Genomic DNA, 10,901 nt, shown 5'->3' with positions numbered 1-10,901 from the left:
AGCCAAAAAGCATGGGCTGACAGCATTAATGGAAGCAGTGTCTTCACATCACACAACATCCTCTGTGAATCGCTTGTGCGTGGGTTTGAATTTGTGGATTTGAATCCTGGACTCTGATAGCAACACAGAAAAAACATTGTGAAAACAGAGTTCAGCACCACCCAAGCTCTGCAGTAACCGTATCAACGATGGCACTGATATGAAGATTCAGATCTTAAGGATTATAACTCTGCACTGTTAAGCATTCAGATTTCAAAGACTTGATAACATGTTTGCAATAACTTTCTGTGAATACCGGCACAAAGGGTCAGGAGGACGTAAGGCTGCAAGGCAAACGTCAGCTACACCATGACAGTGTTCATCTGCAGTAACGCTGATGGATCGGGCCAAGCGCTGGAATTCAGTCGGACGTGTCATCTCATCACTTGTGTTTAGTTGAAAAACAAAACAACAAAGATTGTCCAACCCGGCTGTTCTCCATGCTAGCTATTTTCATCCAATCATAAATCTCCCCATAGATAAATGCTTCAATGTTATGTTATGCTATAATGTTATTCTGAAAGTGATTCCTGGCCTGTTTCTTGTTCAAATGTCATAGATTATTCACCATAAATGGTCATAACCAGTGAGTGCTTTAGACAAGTGGCACTACAATGACATACATTTAAATGGCCACAAGTGTGACTCATGCTAAGTTATCAACTCGTCTTTTTCCAAAGCCCTAATATTTTGGTACTCTCAAAAAGATCTGGTCACCATCAGGTAATGATTGTTCATTACTTGGTGGTTTTAGACTGAAACATGAAAAAATATATATAAACATGTTTTATTATTAAAGCAGATTTCGAGGTTTATGCTTTGGTGGAGATATGAGTTTTGTAATTGTTTGTTGGGCGTGTGAAGCATTGCCAGCGAACAGAGGCGGATCAGCTTGCCAGTAGATATATCTCAGCAGCCACAGAAGTAAGAGAGGACGAGAGTGACGCTCTGTGATATATTCTGATTATATTGTACAAATATTACACCAACCTCAAAATGCCATGTTGACATGTGACAGAAGTCTGGATTCTGCCAGAGTTCTGCCTCGACGGCCATGAACATGTTCTGTCAAATGCCACACACCTCAGTATCAGCACTCTCTAACAGACTTTTACGCACTACTGCAAAGCTGTTTGTACTTCTACATCCTGACTGTCCAATCAGATGTATCCTCTCAGTAGAAACTCAAACTCAGTATGCATTTGTACAGCGGTGTTGATGGGTAGGAGAAGAATGTCACTGTAAACTTACATGTGTAATTTTAATGTATGTTCAATGATATGCCATATCATACCAGAAATGTGTGTGTGTGTGTGTGTCTGTGTGTGTGTGTGTGAATTTTCTCATCAACTGGTTGATCACATCTTTGTGGTTGAAAGCTTTGTCATGGAGGATGTGTATAGTGCATTAAATTACAGCTATTAATTTTGTTGCAGAACTAATGAGTTTATCAATGTAAAGTAATAAATTGTTTTAAAAAATGATTGTTAGACACATTTTGTGTTTTTTTCATTGATGTCCTGTTCTGCTGGCCAGCATGAGAGCTACTCTCAGCAGCAACTTGAATACGTTTTAACCTTTTCATGTGCAATAAATGTTTCTGTATACAGTACATGTATATGAGGAGGATGCATAAGGTGTGAGAGCAGTGTAATTTATGTAAATAAAAGGAATGAATTCTGCATTATTTCGGGTTTCTGCAATATTTCATTGTGGTGCGGTCAAGGATGTGACTGAAAGGTCACTGTTGTCTGTCACAACTGAACACTCCTTTTAGCAACAACAGTAATACTGCTGTAGATGTGAACAATAGTGAAGTAGACCACTTAAAACCAACAGTTAGCCCCATACATAATGCAGCATACAAGCTAACATTTAAATGTTAAAACAAGAGCTGTCGCAGTAGAATGTCCACTTCTATATGAGTAGTATATGAAGCAAGCACATGAGCACGTGCATATGGCGTGTACTTTAGTGTGTGTGTGTGTGTCTCTTCTTGACGAGATAGTTCATGTTTTGCAGGATGTAGAGGGAGATGACGATGATTAGTAACAACTTTATGAAACTGACCACATTTTAAAATCGCCAAATCCATGGAGGAAACTCGGCACCAGGACATGAAGTTGGACTTCATCAGCTATCTGTGTCATGTCTCGTAGGGTCTGTTGATGTTCTGTTCACAGTGTCATGTCTTGTTATACACTTCCTGTTGTATTGTGAAACCCTAACTCTCCTCTCGTTTCAGACCCTTGACTTCCTAGAGTCCTTCCCGCCTGTCTGATTGTCTGCCACGCCCTAATTGTCTCCGCCTAGGGTGCATCAAATTTGAATGGGAAATTTTAATTTCATAATATCAATTTGGCTGGCATTGCATTTTGTTCCAATTAACATAAAAATGATTTTTGCAAAGTTTTGAGGAAACCAATTGAGATTTAGGGGTGCCACCTAACACACAAACTTTTGTGAAATTTCAAAAAATGTGCAATATTTAGTCTAATTGCCAAAAAGGTGACCTGAGAATGTTGAGTACAGTGAACTTTTATACAGTACTGTTGTTCTATAGGGATATCAAAGTAGAATTAGTTTGTTTGCCCTTTGGGCAACTTGGGCATTTCTCACAATTCAATTTTCAAGATTCTTCATTTCTTTGTCCTATAGACAAAATGAATGGCGGTCAGTGGGACATGTTCACATAGCCTTACCCTGAGTTTTGGGCAGCAGTGATGGATTATCAGACAGACACACATAGAAAGTTTAAACACTTTATTGTTTAACACAAGGGGCAATACTGTCTGACATACTTAAAGGAACAAACCCCTTCTAGTGGCTATCTCACTAGCAACTCACAGGACCTAAGAATAAGAGCTAACATTAACTAAATTTCGACTCCACTCCACTAAGCAACATCAACAGGGAGAGACAGAGGAAATGCAACTTGAACTCTGAACATCACCAGTGCATCTCCCCCCAGATATGTCTCCCCACCTGCCACCTGAGAGTAACCCTCCTATTCAGGGATTAGCTTGCGTTTGCAGCAGCGGAGGTTTGGCTGTTGGTTGCGGTCATGTTCAACTGCCTGCAGCACATTCTGCAGGTGCTGCTCCTTCCTGGACACTGCAACGAAGTCGGATGTGAGCTTGACGCCACGCTCGGCACAGTCATTGACCACATTCATTGCATGGACATTGACCTCACTTTTTTTGAATGCAGCATTGGTAGCCCAGTGATGAAGTTGGCAAATGCCCAGATTTTCGGCACCTGCTGCTGTGAGGTGATTGTGCTCTGGGGAAGCAATGCGATGTGTTGCTCCATCAAGGCCAGCTTGAGAGTGTAGAGCAGCTTGGCCATCCATCGTGCCCTGTGGAGCGCTCCTGGTCGTTGTGTCCAGAAACACAAGACACAGCTGCACAAACTCACGATAGTCACCTCGCTTGTAGTCAATCACTTCTTTTGCGCACCTGACAAGTTCAGCACGTAACCTGCCCAGGAATGGTTGGCAATGGCAATGCAGGCTGCTGTGAGATGGCCAGTGTTTGATGCAGTGGTGTCAAATGCCATGTTGACAACCTGGTCAGCACAGCACCAGTCCTGCAGCAACTTGCATGTCAACCGGGCAATAATCGCTCCACATGCCTCATCGGTCTGCTTCTTATACGCCGGGACACCAAGCAGGTTCAGCCGCTCTGCATCTCCGACCACCACTGTACGATGCTCCTCCAACTGGTGCACATTGCTGAGCATCTGTGTTAACTTGCTGTCCCAGTGTAGGGTGCACAGTGGAGGTGGTGTCCACTGCTTGTACTGTTTGTCACTAATTGTCTCCAACACTTGCCGTCTGGCACGGTCAGCTGTTGCGTAGGATGCAGAGAGATGTGTACAATCACCACTTGACTCTGTGACCAGACTACGCGTGAAGGCAGCCTGTTGCATTTGGTGACATCTTCAACCTTGTAGCCAGTGACACAACACTTGGTCGGCTAAGGATGTCATGTGGATTGAAGACATTTGTTCCAGTCTTCTTATGCTTGAGGGATGGTTAGCCCTCAGATGGTGGACAGACTGTGTCGCTATCATCCTCTGGCTCCTCATCACTTTCCGACACCAAGCTGGACATTGCCGTCATCTCCTCCAGCTCCTTTTCACAACGGGACTGCCTGGCTACCTAGCTTGACGCTCCTCTCATCGCTTCACCTGCAGGTTTTTATCTAATGCACCAAATGTGGCAACTCTGTCTGTCTTCATGCTGGCCAAGAAAGCTAGGTCTTCAGGGTTATCAATCAGCTTCTCAACATTTGGAGGCCAAAGCGGAAATGTGGCATCAAGTCTCACTCCATTTTCTTCAATTGTTTTGCTGCAGCTTCACTGGACGGCTTGGCTTGGGAGATTGTGACTAGCTAATGTTAGCTAGATGCAATGACTACCAAATACCTATAAATATGACTACATTTCATTCAAATTATGTAAATATACAAAGACACAACTACAAATATGGTAGTAATATGTAATAAGAGTATACATAACAACACAAAAACATAAAATCACCTCAGTGTTTTTGAGCTGCAGTCTTTGCTTACCTCAGATCTCTATGGCAACCGTTGAGCACTGTTTACCACTTCATCTAACAAAACAGATGTGCGGTGGCACCCCTAAATAATAATGTATTGGAATAATATTTTGCATGTGTTGTTTCAACATATATTGGAACACTTTAAGCACCCAGCCATATCAAAAATCAAGAATTGTGTTTTTTGATGCACATATAGTCCGCGTCTCCCTTTGTCCTGTGCCAGATCGTCTTGTGCGTTATGTGCCTTGTTGTCATTGCTACCACAGCTACAGTAAACCCAGAGTCTTGTCTTGTGTTGTTCGTTTGTCCTTTTTCCTCAGCGTCTTTAGTTATTTGCCCTTCTGCCTTAGTTGCCTTTTGCCTAAGCGCTTTTGATTTTTGGAAAAGACACTTTGTTAATAAATCAGCCTTTGAGCTCGCCTTCAGTTCGTGTCCTGTGTTCTGCCTGTGAGTCCTGAAAGCCCTCTAGGATGTACAATATTTTCACAAGTTGACATTTCTCTGGGAGACAGACTCATCAGACAGTTGTCACACCTCTCCTTATCTGTCTGACTTCTGTACGCATTTATGAGTCAGAAATAAACAGACAGAATAAACTCAGCAACATCGCTCACAAACACCCTAAACTTTTCTAGCAGTTTCTTGTCAGTTTTAACACTTCACAGGTAGCTGAGCCTCACGATGCCTCAACTGTGCCAGTTCCTTTCTGAATATTTCTAAACCTTGTTTTGTGGTGGCTGTTTGACTCTCACTGTCATATACTCATATATAACCATAATGATAATAATTTGATGAGCAACAATGTAGTACTTTGAGTAAGTTCCTTCCTTTCCTGCACTGTGACTGCTGTCCTTTCTACTGAATATATTTGCATAGTCATTATTATGTAATTAAACCAAACTAAACTTTTATGCATGGATCTTTGAAAAATATTTGTTTAATTCATTTATTACATTCATTAAAGGGAAATTATAATCCAAGGACAAATATATGTTGGGCCAGTTTAAGAGAGAATGATTAGGGGAGAGATTTCTTTTCCCTCAGCACCTCTCTATTGATCCAATGATTATCACACCCACTATAACAGCTGTGGGAAGTAAGGGAGAAAACTTGATGAACCCATGACAGCGCGCACTAGAAAAACATGGCTGACATCCAACCAATCACCATCGCCAACAACAAAAAAAACCAAACTCTTTCTTTAACCCCCTAATCACATCCTGCAAAACAAAAAATCTTTTTGTCAGGAAGACACACATAAACACACACTCTCTTAAGTGCCCACACTGAAGTCAGATCACATGCACACACTTAGGCACTTGCACATGTCAACAGCTGTACTTCCAACTATTTGAGACACGTCCCCATTCAAGTGACCAGTTGTGACCTGTCCAACCCACAGCAATAAAATATCCTTCAGAACGCTGCATTGATAAACTACTAAAGATCAAATCAGTACATGTCTCGATTTCTGATGGAAAATCTGTTGCACTTGTAACCATTTGTTTAAACGTTACAGGTCTCAGTAAATCTTGACAATTTGAATGTATCTGCATTCTTTGTATCACTCTGATTAACATTGAAAACACCCGTTAGGAGCACCTCCATGTTTTCTTTTGTTGCTTTGTCTACGCCACACAGATCTTCCAAAAAGGACATGTTTGATTTGGGAGGTCTGTAAACACATCCAATAATCATTGGCAATTGATACAGCAACTGTTTTTGTACCCATACCTCAACCTGGCCAACACAAAGGTCATCTCTCCTTCAAAGGCAAATATGATTTTGAATATATTAAGCCACTCTTCCTCCATACCTGTTCCTACCTCTTCACCTATCTCCTACCATATTGAAACTTTGTTGGTGAATCTGTCCGTTGCTAGTTGCATCATCTATATGCATTTCAGTTCTGGCTAAAATATGTACTTTATAATTCTTTATTAAATCATAAACCTCATGCAACTAATTAAGCAAGCTGTAACCATTATCAGTTTGGGATCAATAAAGTGAAAAAAAATTAAAATTAAAAAAAAAAAAAAAAGTCCATTGAGCGTACTTGTTTCCCACCTGGCTTTGAAGTACTACAGAAGCAAACAAGAAAACCAGAACCAAACCAAACCAAACATCATGAGTCCAGAACTCCACTAGACCATCAGAGCATGCACAGATCTGAAACATCCAAGAGGTAACTTCTGAGTCTTTACACAACGGGATGACTATGTACAAGAACATGCATTTAGTCTCTGGTGCTCCCTTGTGATTGGATGAAAAATATTCCCTCATTCATTCATCTCAGAATGAAATGGATTGTTCAGTCCAAAGGATGTTCCCTGCCCCTGATTTTAGTGAGTTCTTTGTCTTTGAAATGTTTGAGTTGAGCCACAGTGGCCCTCGGCCTACTCTCAAACCTTTTCCCAGTCTATGAACACATTACATTACAGCATCATTGCATGTTACCGTGATAAATGACTGATTTTGAGATGTTGAGGAAATGTGTTGCAAATACTATACAAATTCAGGCATTTCCCAACATGTTACAGCACATTTAGTCAGATGTCAGGTTGAGTGTAAGATAAGTTCCACTGTGATGGTAAGTGATGCCACTAACCAAGTGCACAGCCATCAGTTTTATAGTTGCTGCTCTTCAGTGGTATTATTGGAAATGGTGAGAAGAATAGCTGGCAGTATCAATTCTACAGTAAGTATATGTGGAGTAAGTGATGGAACTGTATTGTTTTTTTCTTGATTATAGCCAGTTATGTTAATGTTGGCCAGCAAAAGTTGGATTGTCACAAAATGAACCAGCTGTTATAGACGGATTTATTTATAGTCCTGTGCAGTTTAATGACCAGGCACACATCATGAGGGCTGGCATTCTTTCAGTCCATTGTCATACATGACACGGGGTTAATGTAGCTACTGTAAAGCTAAACCAGCGGCAGCTAGTGTTGAGAAAGCTAATAACTACTTGTAACTACAAACAATACAAGCTCTGATTTGTTAGTGCGTGCATGCTGGGTACTGGTTGTCTGGACATTATGGGAACCATTCATTGTTCCATTGATTGATATCATAGTTTACAGAGAGAAGAATCCTGGTACAAAGTGACTCAGAGCAGCTCTTTTACAGGCTAAACCATGTTTGTTATCACTGTGATATCAACAAGGAACGGGCTGCTATGGTTGTAGTTCAGTCAGAAAATAGAATCCAACATCAGTTTAAAGTGAGTGGAAGCGGTTAGAACAGAGGGGATGGAGAGTGACTCTACACGGAGCTTCAAGTTCACTTCACACTTCAAGTTGGCCCTCCCTGCCTGGATGTCCATTATTGACAATCTGTCATTCATTGCAGTTGATGAGTTACGGAGGAGAAAGCGTTCATCATGCAGCTCCTCCAATTTCTCGCCATTTGAAGAACACAACAAAATAGGACAAAACAATGGTGGGCGTCAATGCCACTTCATTTTCAGTTGAAATTCACTCATGGGGATGTTGCTAAGTGGACAAGAATGCTTTCTGGACCAATGAGTACCAAACTATACTTAAATTGTCTGCTCACACAATTGTTGCCAAACTGGTGGTGCTATCAAGCCGGGCTGTTAAGTTTTGGTTTGATGTGTCACTGCTTTATGTAACATGTCATGTAATATAGATGCTCAAAGAATTAAAAATAACGTTTGGACTTTGGCATAAATAAGGATTACAAACTGTTAAGACTTACTTTTGAAATATAAATGGTCAGCATGTGAAGTAAGAAAGTTCTGTTAACTTGTGTTGTTTAGTTGTGGAACCATTTTAGAACTTAGACAATACAAATTTACGAATTTGAGGCAACTTATGATGGAGGTTTGTCATGTGTCTGTTTAAACATGTGTCTCAAATGAGTCCCACGGTCGTCTCTCTGATCAACAGTACAACAATACAAACCACGAGGAAGAGAAGTGCCATCTCCAACCTCTCTCTACTCACAGATTTCAAACTCCAAGTCACAACACGGCGTCCTGACATCCATGTTTGGATGTGACTGTTAGCAGCAGAGCAAAAGTAATCTGGCAGTGAGGTACATGAACCCAACCTGAAACTGCTTTACTCGTGAAAATTAAACTAAAATAGAAATCAAATCTAGTGATCTTAAGTTTGCTTTTTTTAAACAATCAGTATAACTTCTTAAACTGAGGTGACACATCTAACCACCCAAAAGTTGTGTTAACTCAAAAAGACTTTGTTACAGCTGGTTGCTGAATTTCTTTGAGTTTGTCAGCTTCTACGGTCCCGTTCTAATGCACCTGAACATACATGGTCTTTTTGCTGCCAGGGGAACCTGCTTCATAAGATGATGAGTTGATATTGTATTGAGTTATGATTCAGTTATAGTTCATAGCCGAATTTCAGTTCTCAGTACGATTGCTCTTTTGTTTCGTTTGTTTTCGTGCTAGTAACAATGCATATGTTGTTTGCAGCCCTTATCCAGTGTCCTTGCTATCCTATTCAGAGACTGAGATTATATAGAGATACAGATTCATCATCAAAAACTCTTTGCACAGGTGAGCTGTTAAATTTTAGTTGCCAGAGAATTTGTCAAATTCACTGACTTCTGCTACTCAGCAAACAAAGCGACGGATCTGGATCCACACTCACTGGGGGGCAGCATCATAACTAAGAAGGTCTCAGTAGTTTCCCCAGGACCGTGGGTGGAACCTTGATGATGTTGGTAGTGGAGAGAAGCATAGCTGAAAGCTGTAAAAACAACAGAGACGATATGACGATATCAGGGAAGATGTTAAAGATGCATTAATTAGTTTTCTTTCCACTTAGAGACAGCAACAAGCTGAGAAGCACACATGTGCTACATGTTATCGTTAAGTTGCCAAGGGACTACGGATGTAAATTAGCAGGCTTGCTAACTCCGACACATTTACACATGTACTCACATAATGATGTTCATTAATGTGTATTGTCCATTTCAAATAAATGAGTTGTTATGGCTACAATGTTGTCAAGAACAGTTGGCTTCTTAAACATGCAAGAAAAAAAAAAAGCTGAGAAGGACTGCAAAGTTAGCTCTGTGGGTTTGTCACTATGAGTGACACTTGACAATCACATATATTAATTTGACCCTAACCCAAATTCTAAAAAGCATATTTTTAAATGTTATCATATTTAACCATATAGACAGCTTTCAACATATTTGTCCCTGTTATTAGATATTTATATGCAAATAATAAATACGTTACTGGCTGATTCCAGTATTTCTAACTTTTATGTTGGGAATTAAAATTTATGGAATAATAATTTGAATTTCAAAAACTGTATTAACTTCGTTCAAAAAGAGACAGTAATGAAATGAAAAATCCAAATAATTAAAAGAATGTAAAGACCTTGGTTTCTAGTCAAAATTTCCATTAAGGGGGTGTGTTGGAGGGACTTGACCTCATGGACTTAGTATTTCTTAGACACTTAGTATTTCTAAAATTCTGTCTATACCCCTGCTGTCAAACGAGTACAACAGAGGTGAATGGAATTTCACCTCTACTGCTCAAAGTTCATAAGAATTCAGTAGCAACATCTATTTCCGTGAATAACATCCCTATTACTGTGTGTAATCCACATAACATGATGTCAGTGTCATGTCTCGTTGTATCTGTTAATGTGTTTTGTTCACGAGCCTCATGTCTTGTCTTAAACTTCCTGTTTGATTGTGAAACCTAATTCTCCTCTCGTTTCAGGCCTTTGACTTCCCTGTGTGTTTCCCGCCTGTCTGATTGTCTACCCCGCCCTAATTGTCTCCACCTGTTCCTTGTTACCTCGTGTGTATATAGTCCACGTCTCCCTTTGTCCTGTGCCAGATTGTCTCGTGCCATGTCATGTACCAGCCTTGATCTATCTAGCTTCCTATGATTCTTGCCTCCCATTTTGCCTGAAAGTCTTGTAAGTAGTCTAGCATTGATTCATTTGTTACTTTGTTATTGAGCCATTTTGAGCCATTGAGAGTTTTTGTTCTTTGCCAACCAATTGATCCTTAGCGCTTTTGTTTGTACTTTGTTGCCTTTCCAAGCCTGTATTGTGTTTAATTATCCTGAGCGACTTTTGTTAAATAAATTATTTACTTTTTGAAACCTCGCTGTGGTGTCTGGAGTCTGCATTCCTTGAGTTCTGAAACCTCGTGCCTCCGGGCTTGTCAGTCAGCAGAATTTATAGGAACTGTGTCTTCAAGTGTAAAAACCGGGACAAGCCAAGTAAAGGTCAAATCTCTGCTTAAGAGTGAGAAAACAGAAACAGCATACAGTCTGTCCAGT

The sequence above is a fragment of the Chelmon rostratus genome, chromosome 21 (genome assembly GCF_017976325.1).
Source record: "Chelmon rostratus isolate fCheRos1 chromosome 21, fCheRos1.pri, whole genome shotgun sequence".
Classification (NCBI taxonomy): domain Eukaryota; kingdom Metazoa; phylum Chordata; class Actinopteri; order Chaetodontiformes; family Chaetodontidae; genus Chelmon; species Chelmon rostratus.
The sequence above is the reverse complement of the archived record's forward strand: the minus strand, read 5'-3'. Positions refer to the sequence as shown.